At 33.7% G+C, this 17284-nt stretch overlaps 1 protein-coding gene and 1 long non-coding RNA gene across 3 annotated transcripts in view; one reads left to right on the top strand and one right to left on the bottom strand.

The window, feature by feature from the left end:
• LOC144957268 (mRNA turnover protein 4 homolog) overlaps positions 1–17284 on the top strand; it is a 524240-nt gene that overhangs the window by 349520 nt on the left and 157436 nt on the right. The window lies entirely within an intron of this gene.
• Positions 15846–16987, bottom strand: LOC144957270 (uncharacterized). The gene is made up of 2 exons (XR_013642110.1): positions 16691–16987; positions 15846–15962 (listed from the first exon to the last, which is right to left on the bottom strand). It is a non-coding gene; the product is annotated as an uncharacterized LOC144957270 (long non-coding RNA).

The following is a 17284-nucleotide window of genomic DNA, read 5'->3' on the forward strand; positions in this document are numbered from 1 at the left end:
AAATATTGCCATTGCACAATTCTGCACTAAAAATGAAAGCTTTTGGGTAGCCTTGCTTCCAAAAAAAAAAAAAGAATGGAAAGTTCCCACACATTGGATTATGTTGTGAGCCATCAGACGTGATGACATAATCTGGAGTGATGATGGCTTTAATTTAATGTCAATTATAATATTACATAGTTACTGCTTATTTGTTTGTTTAATTCTGATGTTTTCAAGACCAGCATAATAATAATATGGTCTAACATATTATTATTATCCTACATTCCAACAAAACATAATAATATGTAACCCATTGTGACAGTCTGGTGTGATTTTTGAGGATGGACTTGATGGAGAAAACTGGGCGTTTAGTCACAACAATCAGGATTCAGAATTGCAATTTTGTTGAAGTTTTAGAAACAAAATTCATTCTGCTTGCTAATTGCCTTTCTTTTCTAACGCAATTTTGTACCTGTTAAGCATAAAATTAAATTGAAGGGTTTGGTTTACTTCGATTCAATACCGTTTTTTGAGCGATTGGTCACACGCTCAATCAAGCGTATATTCTGCCATGAGACAGCATTCGTGTTACTTCTTCTCCGTGTCTGTTGATAACACAAATTGTTGTTGGGGCTCACTGTGTTGTCATCGAAATACTCCAAAAACCAACGCAAAATTAAATACTGTCCATTCCAACAATGTTAAAACAAGCCCATAATCAATTGCGTTCGGTTGTCAGACCTGTATATATATATATATATATATATATATATATATATATATATATATATATATATATATACATATATATATATATATATATGCGCGTTGGCCGGAGTTAACCCGAGGTTTAAAATTATTTCGAAAACGCTGATTATAAAATTTGAGTTGAATGTTTTCATTATGGAGATTGCACGGACTGTTTTTAAAATGAAAAATAATAATAATAATAATAATAATAATAATAATAATAATAATAATAATAATAATAATAATAATAATAATAATAATAATAATAATAATAATAATAATAATAATAATAATAATAATAATAATAATAATAATAATGATAATTTTGACGTTGAATAATATAGTTCTCATCCGAAGTGTACTTACTTTTAGGTCTGATAATCCATGTTGTCTGGGCTCTTTTTTTTTGTCAATGGAAATATATACTCTAAACCCAACTAAAAACATTTTCCATAACGGCAATGTTAAATCAAGCCTACATTTAATTACTTTCGGTTATATATATATATATATATATATATATATATATATATATATATATATATATATATATATATATATATATAAATGTAAATTTTCACTCACATTATTCTTGCCAAGACGATTCGTTTCAGTGTTCCCACCTCATCAGTCGGCATAATCCATTTGTAAGAAATGTCCGTAGAAAACTCCAAACTAACGTTGTTTCGCTGCCTAGTGATGACTAGGCAGCGAAACAACGTTAGTTTGGAGTTTTCTACGGACATTTCTTACAAATGGATTATGCCGACTGATGAGGTGGGAACACTGAAACGAATCGTCTTGGCAAGAATAATGTGAGTGAAAATTTACATTTATATATATATATATATATATATATATATATATATATATATATATATATTTCCATCTCAAAGTGATACCAAGCTGCTAGAAGCTGTGGACTGTAAAAGTAATAAACAAAAATGAATATAACAGCTTCAAAAAAAAAAACCACCCCCCCCCCCCCAAAAAAAAAACAAAAAAAAACCCCAAAACCCAGAATGTTTCGGACTCAAAACCCCTTCGACAAATAACAATTCAAACATAGATACATTACTTTTAAACCGAGATAGACGGCAATTATATTTTTATGTTATTTATAGATAGAATGAAGTTGACGTCTCTAAGGTCTTTGTTATTGTTTTGTTTTGTTTTTTTTTTTTTGCCATCCGCGTTTCTCACTCCACTGTATTTATTAACCAGACTATAAACGTTTAAGGTTACACATCGTTTTGTGTGTTGGTCCGTTATACTTCCGGGTGGCAATGTTGTGAGCTTCTCAGCCAAGCGCATACTATATATAGATGAGCGCATCGCCCAGTGAATAGGATTCAATAATCTGATGTCACGTCGCCCAGCAACGAGCAGCTTGGTTCTAAAAACAGAAAACCATTATTCTTCATGCTGGCTAGAACATTTTCACATGTCATGTGATCAGAACGTATAAAAGTCATAACTTGATCAGATGTATAATATTTTTCTCCTCTGGATACACTTTTATGCTCGTTGGAGAAGTATTTCATAAGGGCGTCCGCCATTGTTCCGATAGTTTAGAACCAGTTACTAAGTTACTATGCGTCATTAGGACGGCGGAAGTGACGTCATGACTGTTGAAGCCTATTAATCTATTGAATAAAACTCGATTTTGTTTTCTTTTGGTAATCGTCACTTTGTATTTCGATGTAATTTTATGGTTAATTTTTTTTTAAATGAGCTTTTATATAGCGCAAATTCCACTTAATGTCTCACCCAGACAAAAGCACAGATCTCCACGAGGAGGAATACACTCAAATGTTTACAAATCATTTTTAACACGTAAACAAAACATAATACAGGACATAACAGAGAGATGACATGATTTACAAGGAAAGAAATATCATCTCCCAAAACTCTAACTATACATTTTACTGTCTCCCTCCCAGCTAGAGTATCCGGCCAGGGCCTGGACAAAACCAAGTAATCTCATTCCAAGACAAAGACAGAAAGCAAGTTGGAAAAGAGATATAAGGGGATAGAAGACACAGCAAGTATCTCCCTGCCCACTATGGGAGAGGACAAAACTAAGTAATCCTATTCCAATACAAAGCAGACAAAAAGCAACTCAGAAAACAGATATACGGGGGATAGAAGATACAGAAAGTGACCTCCTGCCCACCTTGGGAGGTCAAAGACCCCACCCAGTAAGGTCATTCCAGGGGCAGTAAAAACACGAAGACATCAGTAATAAATAATTCTAAAAAATTAAGCTCTTCCTCGCAGCATTTTTCGATACGGCCGCCTAGGCATTCCATGGAGGAATATAGATATTCCATATGATGTCAACGGGAATCACCCTTGTTGTCCAAAGTGAGCAAATTGGGGGTTAATAATCTTAGGGGGGGGGGACAAAATTACCGAAACAAGGCTCGAACCCGGAATGTTCTGGGTCACAGTGCAATGCCTTAACCACTCGGTATCTCCGCCCCCCCCCCCCCCCCCTTTCCCCCAGTAATAAGCACTAAGAAAAACAAAACAACGAAGACAAAGGAGACTAGAGTTAAATACGCAATCAATAACAAAAACAATACATGGTTGTAAACAAAAAAATGCAGTTTTATTAGGGTTTGTTTTTTGGGGTTTTTTTTTTTTTTTTTTTTTTTTGTTGCTATTTTAATTTTTTTTAAATATACATAATTTTCATAACGAATCATCTGAAAACTGTCATTTTATGAGTGGGGCCACGGGAACGAAATCAAATCACGATGAATAATCAACATGAAAAATCAAATCACGATGAATAATCAACATGAAAATAACAATAATTAACAAGTTAGTTACCTGCCGCACTCTGGAAAAAAAAACTCGTGTTTAAAAGTTTGGCCAGAAAACTCGTCCTTCAAATAATATACGATAGATTTAAAATGTCCCTCGTCTTCTTTAATTTAAAGTCCTAGGTTTGAGAGTTTTTTTTTGTTTTTTTTTTTTTGTTTTTTTTTTTTTTGTTTTTTTTTTTTTTTTTTTTTTTTTTTTTTTTTTTTTGTTTTTTTTCTGCCAAGATGAGGGTTAATTAAATCAATCGACATTTGAAGGACGGGTTTTCGGGCCAAATTTTCAAATTCGAGTTTCTTTCGAGAGTACGACAGTTAACTGTTTAAACAAACAAGCATTAATTTGATTCATAAATAAAACAAAAATAAATAAATAAATAAATAAATAAATAAATAAATAAATAAATAAAATAAAAATAAAAATCAATAAATGTCAAAATAATGATTCGATAATCGGGGAATCATCAAAAGTACGAAGATAATTGTAAAAATTAAAAATAAATAATAAATAAATAAATAAATAAATAAATAAATAAATAAATAAATAAATAAATAAATAAATAAATAAATACATTGTAATGATCAAAGATATTGATAAAAATCTGGAGAGAAAAAAAGCATCGTGTATGAAACAGTGCCAGACAAGCAGAAATAAAAAACACAAGAAATATAAAACCCATTCTTTTAAAAAATTCAGCCTGCTGTCTCGACTTGCAGTCAATCAAGGTAGGCTGGTATTTTTGGGATGATGAGGGGTTTTATCGTTTTACTTCAGGGGGAAAAAATGGCTGGGGGGGGGTGAGAGAGAGAGAGAGAGAGAGAGAGAGAGAGAGAGAGAGAGAGAGAGAGAGAGAGAGAGAGAGGAGCTGAAGTCATTTCCTACTTTTTTTTTTTACGTCAGTTATATTAACGCTTGTAAAAGAAACAAATTTGGAATGGTCACCATTGTACCAATTACCCGTCTGCAGCTGAACGAAAATATTTGTTTGTTTTTTTAAGGTAAGACAAAGGGGATAAAAATATATTTCAAACAGGGAACAAAGTTTTATGTTTTCGTGTTTTTAAGGGTTTTACGGCGCTCGCAACACAAAAGGTCAAATCAGCGCTAGTAAAAAGGAAGAAAACGTGATAGTAATAAGTTCTAGAATTACAATTAAAGCACATAAGGAAAGGTAAGACAAAGGGGAATTGGTTCAAATAGGAAACAGATGTCCATTCCAAGAGCACACCGTCAAAGTACTTAGTTTGAGATCACCTAAAAGTCTCATCCAGACACAAGCACAGGTCCCAACTAAGAGGAATACACTCAAATGTTTACCAATCATATAATATAATATGTAAACTAAACATAATACAATGCATAACAACAGAGAGATTATTTACAAGGAAAAAAATATCATCTCCCAAAACTATAATATACTTTCGACTGTTTCCCTCCCAGCCAAGGAACCTCGGCAAGGGTCAGGACAAAATTAAGTAATCTCATTCCAAGACAATGACAGGAAACAATTGGAAAACGGGTATGGGGGGATAGAAGACACACCAAGTACCTCCCTGCCCACTATGGGAGGTCAGGTTCCCCACCCAGAGATCCCACTAAGAGGAACACACTCAAATGTTTACAAATCATATGTAAAAATGAAAAGAGTAACAGTACATAACAGAGAGATGATTTACAAGGAAAAAAAATATCATCTCCCAAAACTATAACTATACATTCGACTGTTTCCCTCTCAGTCAAGGACTCCGACCAAACTCAGGACAAAACCAAGCAATCTCATTCCAAGACAAAGACAGAAAGCAATTGGAAAACAGATAAGACGGGATAGAAGACACAGTATGTACCTCCCTGCCCGCTATGGGAGGTAGGAACCCCATCCAGGGAACAGAAGTTGAACCCGAGAGCAATCTGTCATTGTGTCTAGTTTGAGATCACCTTAAATTATACCTTCTAGCCCGTCACAAGCATTGGACCTTGTATATATATATATATATATATATATATATATATATATATATATATATATATATATATATATATATATATATATATATATATATATTTACTCTTTCGTTAGTATTTTCACTCGCCTTTTCAAGTGTACGGGGCCTTTGTATTTGTAGCATCGATTCCAATAATATTATGTATTTCTGTCTTACGATTAAGAGGAAGGACCTCCAACAAACGTCTTCTTAGAGACAGGAAATACTGCAGAGGTGTGAAATGAGGTGGTTTTAAAAAAAAGCCTGAAAAGCCGGAAAAAACCGGACAGTTGACATCCCGGCAGTTAAGGATGAAGAATGCTTACTACCCTGTTGATTGATTTCAAACATCATGAAATACAAATACAAGTCAACATTTTACACACATTTTACAACATACAATAAGTATATATAAAGCTGTTACCTGGATTGACGTACTTCTAAAAAAATAAACATTTTAAGTCAGTGGATAAACGTTAACATCTAAAACATTCTATAACATAATATACAATATTACGACATTGTTGATTTTGTTTCTAAGAGTTTATACGGCGTTTGTGGCACAGGATTTGTCATTTTAGCGCCAGTAAAAAAAAAAAGAAGAAAAAAAAAAAACAAAAGAAAGAATAAGGGACATCCAAAAAAAATTCTAGATTTACATTGAAAGCGCACCATTCAAAGTAGGACAACAAAGGGGATTGGTTCAAATAGGAAATATATGTAGATTAAAAGAGCACACTGTAAGTTTAATTAGTTTGAGATCACCTAAAAGTCTCGTCCAGACTCCAGCAAGGATCCCAACTAAATGGAATGCACTCAAATGTTTACAAAATAAAATCAAAACAATAAATATAACAATACACAACAGAGATATGATTTCCAAGAAAAAAAATATATTATCTCCCAAAACTATATCTAAACATTTGACTGTTTCCCTCCAAGCCAAGGATTCCGGCCAGGGTCAGGACAAAACCAAGTATGTAATCTCATCTCAAGACAAAGACAGTAGAAAGCACATTGGAAAACAGATATAGGGGGGATAGAAGACACAGTAAGTGACATCCCTGTCCACTATGGACGGACAACAAAAAAGCACCACCCAGTAACTTCAAACAGCAAAATAATTGATTTTGTAAAAATAAATTATTTACGTCTTTGTGTTCTGTGGATATTTACCAATATGACCTGTTGTCAAAAAAAAAAAAATGTTTAAAAATATACCCTGAATATACTCTTAATGTATAGAATCTAAAAATATAATCTAAATATAATATATTAAACATCATTTTAAAAAAAAAAAACAGCGTTGGTTATCATTATCTTATCATATTCAAATATCAAGTAGTGTAGGGAATTTGGCCCAGGATGGTTATGATATAACAGGTATTGCACACCATACGTGTCACAAAGATCACGTGTCTATCACATGATTATTCTCATTATACACAAATAAAATGCCGCTATCGGTTGTCTAAACCGGTCACGGATATATATATATATACATTGTGACATCCAATCAAAAATCTCACAGCGGCACTATTTTTTTAGGAATAATGCGAATGATCATGTGATAGATACGTGGTACGTGATACGTATGAACGTGCCAAACCTCTCTAATATCACTACTATGAACAGTAAATTGTAAATTGAGCATTTTCTACAATACATGACTAATAACTGCAAGCCATCAACTACTCAAACTGGTATCGTGTGGGGATGATTTAAATAATAGACATTTAGAATTTAGTCCTAAATTAAAAAGGAAAAAAAAAACAAATACAGTGGAATCTACTTAAAGTCAATACTCTTAAAATCAACTTCTGCTTAAACTCAACACCTGTTTTTGGTCCCAAATGTTCTGTTCTTCTTATCAAATTGCATTCCACTGATAATGGATAAAGTCAACTTTGCTCCAAGTCAATCGAACTTTCAGGTCCGGCGGTGTTTGCTTCTTCAGGATTTCACTGTATAGTATAAGTACCGGAAATATTTTTGTTAATCTTATTGAAGATATTAAATGGTTGTTTTTTTAACGACAAAAAAAAAAAATTTTAAATCTCACACTTCCGGTTACTTAATCTTTAAAATCAATGTTTTGAATCTTGTTGTTGTTTGTTGCTTTAGGTCTCTTCCAACACAATTGAGGTTATATGAGAGACCGCTGAAACAAAGAAACAAGCAATCTAACAAAAATAGTACAAATGTAAATCAAAATCATAACCTAAAGATATCATAAGCTAAATTATAAATAACCAAGAACAAACAGGCAGAAGATTTACAGAAAAAAAATATCCCCTGTCAAAAATACAATCACAAACCAAAGAAGCAGGATAGGCTAGTAAAGAGAAGAAGAAACGACATCACTATCGGATCGTACACCCATGCGAACATCATAGGTATATGATTCAAGGGTGATGATCCCATCCAACCACCCGCTTTGAATCTTGTTCATCCCCACAATAAAATACCATGTGGAAACAAAAAGGTCACAACTCTAAATTGTGCTTTGCGCTACACGCAACTAAGAATTTGTACAATTACAATATTCTTTGTCTTCTCCGAACTAAATCAACCAAACTTGGACATGATTGTTTAGATAAATCGATTGAGACACTGTTTTATTGCAATAATTTTTTTTAAAATTCCATGGTATAATTAATGATGGTGATGCCGAAATAAGACTTATTATCTATAAATATGAAGTAATGAACCAAAATGAATATACAAACTACCAAAACACGGGACGTTTCGGACTCAAAACAAACTCGCCCAATTATACGTGTTGAAGTATTTTAAATTGCATTGCGCCTTGACTAACTGCAAGCAAAGACAAAACGCACAACAGTATTAGTAGCATCCTGATGATCATGAGTACATTGTTGTTTGTTTTTGTTTTTAAGGGTTTTACGGTGCTTGCAACACATTAAGGTCATATCAGCGCCAGTAAAAAGGAAGAAAATGGGATAGTCAAAAGTTCCAGAATTGCAATTAGAGCACCCAAGAAAAAGTAAAATGAAGGGGAATTGGTTCAAATAGGGGACAGATATTGATTCCAAGAGCACACTATCAGTACTTAGTTTGAGATCACCTAAAAGTCTCATCCAGGCCCACTTTGAGGAATACACTCAAATGTTTACAAATCATATATAATACGTAAACAAAACATAATATAGAGAGATGATTTACAAGGGAAAAAATATAATCTATACATTAGACTGTTTCCCTCTCAGCCAGGGTATCCGGCCAAGTAATCTCATTCCAAGAAAACAGATATAGGGAAGATAGAAGACACAGTAAGTACCTCCCTGCCCACTGTGGGATTTTTTTGTTTGTTTGTTGCTTTAGGTCTCTTCCAACACAATTGAGGTTATATGAGAGACCGCTGAAACAAAAAAACAAGCAATCTAACAAAAATAGTACAAATGTAAATCAAAATCATAACCTAAAGATATCATAAGCTAAATTAAATAACCAAGAACAAACAGGCAGAAGATTTACAGAAAAAAAAAATATCCCCTGTCAAAAATACAATCACAAACCAAAGAAGCAGGATAGGCTAGTAAAGAGAAGAAGAAACGACATCACTATCGGATCGTACACCCATGCGAACATCATAGGTATATGATTCAATGGTGATGCTCCCATCCAACCACCCGCCCCCACTGTGGGAGGTCAGGAACCCAACCCAGATGAATACATGAATACATTGTTGATAATTACAGTATGGGTAACTACGGGCAACTACTATACATTTATATGTCATACAATTACATATATTATGTGTATTACGGTTACCTTGGTCTGTGGTTTTATACATATTTATAGAATTCATCCTCTAACATATAACGTCGGTTCTTGTTACAGTAGAATTCACAGAACATAATATTATGTCAAACAGATTGCAACGACTAAATCAACAAAATGCAACAAGAAGAGGAGGAGGTGGAGGAAAGGAGGGAGAAAGAAGAAGAGGGTGAAGGTAGTGAAGGAGAGGAGAAAATTGGTGGTGGGGGGGGGGGGAGAGGAGGTTTGTGTTTTTAGAGACTTTACTGCACTTGTGACACTATTCTGTTTTGTTTTTGTTTTGTTTTTAAGGGTTTTACGGCGCTTGCAACACATTTAGGTTATATCAACACCAGTAAAAAGGAAGAAAATGGGATAGTAAAAAGTTCTAGAATTACAATTAAAGCACAAAAGAAAAGGTGAGACAAAGGGGAATGGGTTCAAATAGGGAACAGATGTAGATTCCAAGAGCACACCGTCAAAGTACTTAATTTGAGATCACCTAAAAGTCTCATCCAGACACAAGCACAGGTCCGAACTAAGAGGAATACACTCAAATGTTTACCATTCATATAATATAACATGTAAACTAAATATAATACAATGCATAACAGAGAGATGATTTACAAGGAAAAAAATATCATCTCCCAAAACAATAACTATGCCTTTGACTGTTTCCCTCCCAGCCAGGACTCCGACCAAGGCCAGGAAAAAAACCAAGTAATCTCATTCCAAGACAAAGACAGAAAGCATGTTGGAAAAAGATATATGGGGATAGAAGACACAGTATGTACCTCCCTGCCCGCTATGGGAGGTCAGGAACCCAACCCAGACACTATTCTGTCATTTTAACTTGAGCTTGAGCTTTTATATAGCGCAATATCCACTAAACGTGCTACAAGCACTTTACAAAGAGTCCCTGACCAACAGCAACACGTAACATAAAGAACAAGAAATGTTTACAAAGAACATTACATAAATTATCAATGACTATAGTAGTACGCAACAGAGAGATGATTTACAAGGGGAAAATATCATTTCTCAAATTAGAAAAAAGATATTATACACTTGAATGTCTCCCTCCCAACTAAGGATCACCACAGGACGAGGGGGGAAAATACGAGTAATTTCAATTCAGAATAAAGACAGAAAGCAAGCTGGAAAACATATGTTATATTATTTATAGGGGGATAGAAGACACAGTAGGTGACCTCTCTGCCCACTATGGAAGGACAAAAGACCCAACACAGGTGGATGGCATGGAGAAGTAAGAGATACAGGAGGAAGAGGAATGGTGGGTGGTGGATTGGGGGGGGAGTCGTGAAAGTAGTGGAGAAGGAAATGGTAGGAGGAGGAGGAGAAGCAAGAGGAGGAGGAGGAGAGCGGGAATGTGTCAGGGAGGTAGTGGTAATGTTTGGTTGATTTTAGGTCCTACTCAGGATGTAGTGAAGAGTGAGAAGGAATAAGAGAAGGTGGAAGAAAGAAACACAACCTTCAAAATAAAAGGTAGGAAAAAGGAACTAAACAAAATATTGGAATGTCATAGTGGTGCTAATTAATTAAATAATTATATACATATAAGGGGTGACTAGAATAAATAGAACCAAATCAATCATAGGTAACCAAATTGAATACAGGGCCAAATTACAATTAATTTTAAATATAGGAACAAAAACTATACTTCTCTACACTGACAAAAAAAAACAACATTTAAAACATTTTGGCTACAAACCGATTGCTTCAAAGAATACAGATTGATTAAAATATCCCCCAACTTGAGCATTCACATAGCGCAGTACCCACTAAACCTGCTCAAAGCACTTTACAATACAAGGGGTCCCTAGCCAACAGCAACACTTAACATGTGGGAGGAGATATGATGCCTGTTAGGCGATAGTATAAATCCCCCCCCCCCCCGTTTTTTTGTTTTGTTTTTTTAATGTGTTTGTCAGTGTACAGCAGTATGAAAAAAAGGAGGGGGGGGGGGGGTGTTAGGTGGTTTCAAAAACAAAACAAAAAACAAAAACAATATTGCACTGGTGTTGTTTGTCTCTGAAATGTCGATAATACAATCATTACATGCTAGTGAAATGTGATGTGACGTTTTTTTTTTATCATCCTTTTCATTATCATAACAATCAATAACATCATTATCATCATCATCATTACATCGTCATTACTTTCAATTGTCATATTTATACATAATTGGAATATTGATTTTTTTTACATTTGATTGACTAGTCTTGTTTTTTTGGATGATAAAATGGAAGTTTTAAAAAATATAATGAGATCGTAATGAATTTATCAAAGTTCACACAGGTGAAAATCTATCATATGGCATATTACTAAAATAGAATGGAAAATAACCCAGGCTTTTTTTATATTGCAAAATACCCACTCAATAAGCTCAAAGCATATCCGAGTAAACAGCTACGTTTAACATGTAGGACGATGCATAAAAAATTATTTTAAAAATTCCCTTTATTTATCCCATAGGGGAAATTTTTCTCTAGGGTCTATTCCAAGGGGAGACTGGAATAACCCAGGCGTCAGCCGCAGTGCAGCGCCGCAAATTAAGCTAGGGAGAGGTGACTTGCTCAAAGCCACACAGTGCAGCGGCAGGTGATCAAACTCGGTACCTTCCGAGTACAAAGCGAAGACCATACCGCTCAACCTTGCTGCCCCACCTGTTAGGCGCTATTACAATTTATTTTTTAACAAAAAGCACTGCTACCGGCCAGGTATTCATTTAACACATTAGGGTGGCCAAGAACATGTCATTCAAAAGCTCCTTACTCAACTTAGCACCACTCACAGAACGGTTCTAACTTTTTTTCAACCGACAAGCAAGTTACAAGCCGAGTCACCATAAAACGTCAAATCCTGAAAAAGACACAGGAATGGAGAACTCTTTTCATTCACAAAATGACAAATTAATGCAATGAAAAGTTTCAGGTCATTGAGGAATTAATCTCACTTTAAAACAAAAACATCAAATATAATTTTTCTGGTAACAAATGTTAACAAAATTTAAGTTAATCAGGTTGTAACAAAAAGGTCAATGGAAACAAAATAGAAGGGAAAAAAACAAAAAACATTGTCAAGAGAAAAAAACAAAACAAAAAATCAACATTTTGAAAAAAAAAAATGGTTTTGTAAAAGTAATATATTATAGTGTATACAATACTCACTGGGTTCCAGCATGCTTTCGGGGAGGCAAAAATAGCATGCTGGAATCCCAGTTAGACAAAATCCAATTATTCATGGGAGGCAAAATGGTATTATGTAAGGATGTAATTGACACTTAAAATAGAGTTTAGAATTAGAATGATATTTAAATAATCAATTTTGTTGGGATTTTTTTGATTGTGTTTTTTTTTTTTTTTGTTTTAATGAAGAGATTGTATCAATTCCCCACCATAATGAGTAGATATTAATTCCAATTTTCAAATTTTTGGCAAAAATTCAGTTTCAAGCACCTCGTTTATTCTAACATAATACCACTTTGACATGGGGGGGGGGGGGGGTCACACATATCAATATCTAATAATTATAGCAAAGCTGATATTTAAAATCTTTTAAAACTATTGCACACAGACATAATAATCCGATCATCTGGCTCTCTTACTTTTGTTGAACGATCCCAGCCATGGCCTTCACAAAATCAAATATTATCTCAATCCAGGATGAAGCCAGAAATCCGCATCGCAGACCATTCAAAAATCAACAATTTATGCACAAAAAGTCACTTGAAATAGAAATGTTAACACATACACATACACACACCAAAAAAAAAATTCATTTGTAATGCCAAAAATAGTAACATAGGCACAAATCGTTGATGTCATATTCTTACCACCTTACATGGTATACAGCTTTTCAGAAGACACACAAAAAAGTATATTTCTCCTGAGCTTTGATAGATTAAAAAAAATAATTTTTATCCACCAAATTTTATACACAGTTTAATAATCCACTCCAGTCCACAGAAGTGCTTGGTTACCAAGCAAATCCTTTTATTGTTTATAATTCGAGATCCTAATTTCTTGCAGACAAGACAAGACGTGACAAATTTCATCTGTCCGGATTTTCAATGATGTGTTCATGTTTTTTATTGCTTTTGTTAATTGGCTGAAGAAGGGTTTTGAGCCCGAAATATTCTGTGTTTGGTTGTTTGTTTTCTTTTCTTTTTCAGAAGCTGTTACATTCGTTTTTGTTCATAAATTTTTACAGTCCACAGCTTCTAGCAGCTTAGTATCGCTTTGTCTGTGTGTCAGGACAAACTTTTTCAAGTATTCAATAGAACATCGTTTACGCTATGCGCTTTCCCATATGTAAGATAAAGATCTGAACAAGTGTGTATGTATGAAAGGTACCAGGCAAAGCAAGAAAGAAAAAAAAATACAAGGAAAAAAAAAAACATCCCAAAAAATCAGTCTACCTCGACTGGGGATCGAACCTCAGTCAGGAGGTCCAAAGTTCGATCCTCAGTCGAGGTCGACTGATTTTTTGGGATGGTTTTTTTCTTGTCTTTTTCTTTCTTGTTTTGTCTGGCACCTTTCATACATACACACTTGTTCAGATCTTTATCTTACACCGGTGCCTACTCCTTTAATTTCTTAATTTAATATTTTCCATATGTACTGAGGTCCATTAAAAGGTTTTTTGGGATGGTTTTTTTTCTCGTATTTTTCTTTCTTGTTTTGTCTGGCACCTGAGCTTATTATTTTCCATATGTCCATTAAAAGGTTTTTTACTTTTAGCTAAAAAAAAAAGGTACAATTAGCAGTTAAATCATGACACCAACGATATATGCAGTACTTTGACAACATTGTCTCAAAGGTTTTCACTTGTCAAATAATAACAAGAAATTACAGAGTAGGAAAGTGCCAGAAGACAACAGAGAATAAAAACCTTGTGGCGGTTTTATTCTCCATTGTCTTCTGGCACTTTCCTACTCACTTCATTTCTTGTTATTATCAACATAAGTGCCTGCTCCACTCACTTTTCTCAGGTGTCAAATAACAGATAACGGGAAGATCAGAAGTTCAGCAAGTGCTTGTAGCAAAAATTAGAAAACTATCAACAATATAAAGTGCTTGTAATAATTATTAATTAATATCATCAGAAAATAATCCAAATCATAATTGGTATAAAATCATCTTGAGCTTTGAAAAAAAATATAAAAAAATTAAAAAGTGACCCATCATCTCAAAAAGTATTATGTCGAAATGAAACAAACCCTGAAAAGTTACTTTAGAATGTAAATAATAAGTAGATGTGTCAGTGCCTGACATAATCAGTCGGAAGGTGAAAATTTTGGATTTGCATTTTTTCTTTTTTCATTTTCTGAAAGAATATGCTCCCAAGAGCATTTTAATCTTTATTTGAAGTAAATCGGGTTATTTTTCTATTTTTTCATGACGTTATGGTCAGATGTATGGGAAAGGTATCCAGCAACTTTTCTCAAATTTCATACTTTTTCAACTTGACCAGCTGTAAAATATATTTAGAAGTAAAATTAAGCTCCGATATTTCCCGAAGATGTACAAAAAAAAAGTTGATTTAATCATTTATGACAAGAATTCATTTTTGATAAAAATTGACCGTCTAACCAAACTTGGCAATATCTCAGTTCAAACCATCCAACTGATTATGTCATTCACTGTAACATGTTTGTTTTGTTTGTTTTTAAGGGTTTTACGGCGCTTGCAACACATTTAGGTTATATCAGCGCCAGTAAAGAGGAAGAAAATGGGATAGTCGAAAGTTCTAGAATTACAATTAAAGCACCCAAGAGAGAGTAAGACAAAGGGGAATTGGGAACAAATAGGGATCAGATGTAGATTCCAAGAGCATACCATCAATGTACTTAGCTTGAGATCACCTATAAGTAGGTAGTCCAAACTGAATTTTTTTTTTGCAAGAAACACACCCATTCAATGTTTTTCTTGTAGAACTTTTTATTCTGATTACTATGATATTTGATTTGTCTTCCTAGGTCAAAAACTAAAAAAGTTATGGCAATTTGAAAATCATGGATTTTGGGCCGAAAACGGGAAAAGTTAAAAATACTAAATTTCCCAAGTTTGGGGTACCCCAAAATCATTATTACTATAGATACAGATCTAAAATCGCTTGTGGTTACAAATATGATGGCATAGAATAAGCCCAATTTTTTTGGGAAGGCTATTTAGCATAGTTTTACCACAATAACTTTTCAAAGTTCAGAAAAATCACAGAAAAGCAGTTTCCAAAAAGTTGCCGAAACATGCGAAAAAGACGCAACTTCAAACTGTCGTAACTTTTTTGTTTGTTGACATAGGATGACATATTATATATCAAATTAATCAGGTTTTAAAGCTCTATCTGAATGGTGTGATATATAAGTTCTGTAAGATCATTATCAGTAACTCAAGAGAGGAAAAAGGTTGCCAAGTTTAAGAATTTGGACAAAAGTACCCAGACCCAGTGGTGGCCGAGAAGCTATTTTCTCAAAATAATGGAACAAGACATGTCTTAATAGCTAAAACCAAGGTTTATTTATCATTCTATGCAGGACGGATGGTAAGGTTGCCCGTCTCCCCTTTCCCACAGCCAGGAATGTCCTTTTAAGGGACCTGTACTGGTCATCATCTGTTTAAAACAAAGTAAAGTAAAAGCAAAATTAATGTTTCTGTTTAAAACAAAGTAAAGTAAAAGCAAAATTAATGTTTTTCATATGTTTAGGAAAAATGAGGACATTTTAAATTTAAACCGATATTCTCTTATTTTTTCACTTTTGGAATTTTGTTTCTTCCTTTTAAAAAAAAACTCACTCCAATAAAAAACATAAATTAAAAAAAAAATCTCAGCAAAACAGAATATCCTTCTAAAGTCAATGAAAAGATAAAAAATAATGTTTATAAAGAGTCAACTATAAAAAATGAATAAGTCATATTTATTTACATTATTGTGAAGTAGTAAACAACTCACAAATGGAAATATATAATCTAGCCAAGGAAAATAATTCTCTACCTCCAGGTCTGTCTATCACTACTATCATCGATGTCCGCCATCTTGGATTTTCTTAGATATTTGTAAGGGTTGTAAAAATCGTTCTTGTGGCTTAAAATTAATTGCCAGTAACACAAAATTAATTTATTTAATAAATATAATGCTTGAAGAAAGCAAATTACTGTATCACAGCTTATTCTGAAAATCAGAAATAAATAGGCTCTTCATTTTCTGAGACGGACCCAGAGTTCAGCCATTTTGAGAAGATGGGTTTGAGGACGATGTTGGATAAAACAATAAAATAAACAAATTTAAACTTAATACCTCTTAATTTATGATATTAATAAGTGAATTATATATTTATTTACCTGTCAGAACCTTGTATCGAGAAATTTCGAACGGTAGCGTTGATTCAGGCGAGATTTATTTGTTAGCCATTGGAGACGTCTGATACTGCTGCCGGCCGGTGGGAAAAAGAATTTCATTCATAAAGTGATGCGTTGTTTCGGTTTAAGCATTCTGCGCCGTTGGACATTTTTTAGTGTTGTTTTCGTATTTATAAAAAGGAAAAATACGGCTTTCCAAAAATACCAAATAGAACTTGATCATAATGAAAATTAGCCTTGAAAAGTTATAAAAAATGCGATATTTTCAAAACCAAAAATAAGAACACTACTATTTGGTACCAAAATAATCGGCCCTCTTTTACGTGTCTTATGAAACCAGTTTGGGCGAGATTGAACGAACGGCGCAGTTTGCCTGGCTATTTACGTTGAGGCGGTATGATTTTTTTTTTTCGGCGAGCGATAAAAAACGGCTCAAGTGACTATTTTCGTTATCAAAGCACAAAGTCAGTTTTTTGTGCATGCTAAAACCAAATATATCATTGGAAAGATCAAAGATTGATCTTTTTATTGATATATATATCATTGCATTTACAATGAAAATACGTGGTGAAGATT

The sequence above is a fragment of the Berghia stephanieae genome, chromosome 11 (assembly GCF_034508935.2).
Source record: "Berghia stephanieae isolate SIO BIC M18660-M18661 chromosome 11, UCSD_Bste_1.3, whole genome shotgun sequence".
NCBI classification, from domain to species: domain Eukaryota; kingdom Metazoa; phylum Mollusca; class Gastropoda; order Nudibranchia; family Aeolidiidae; genus Berghia; species Berghia stephanieae.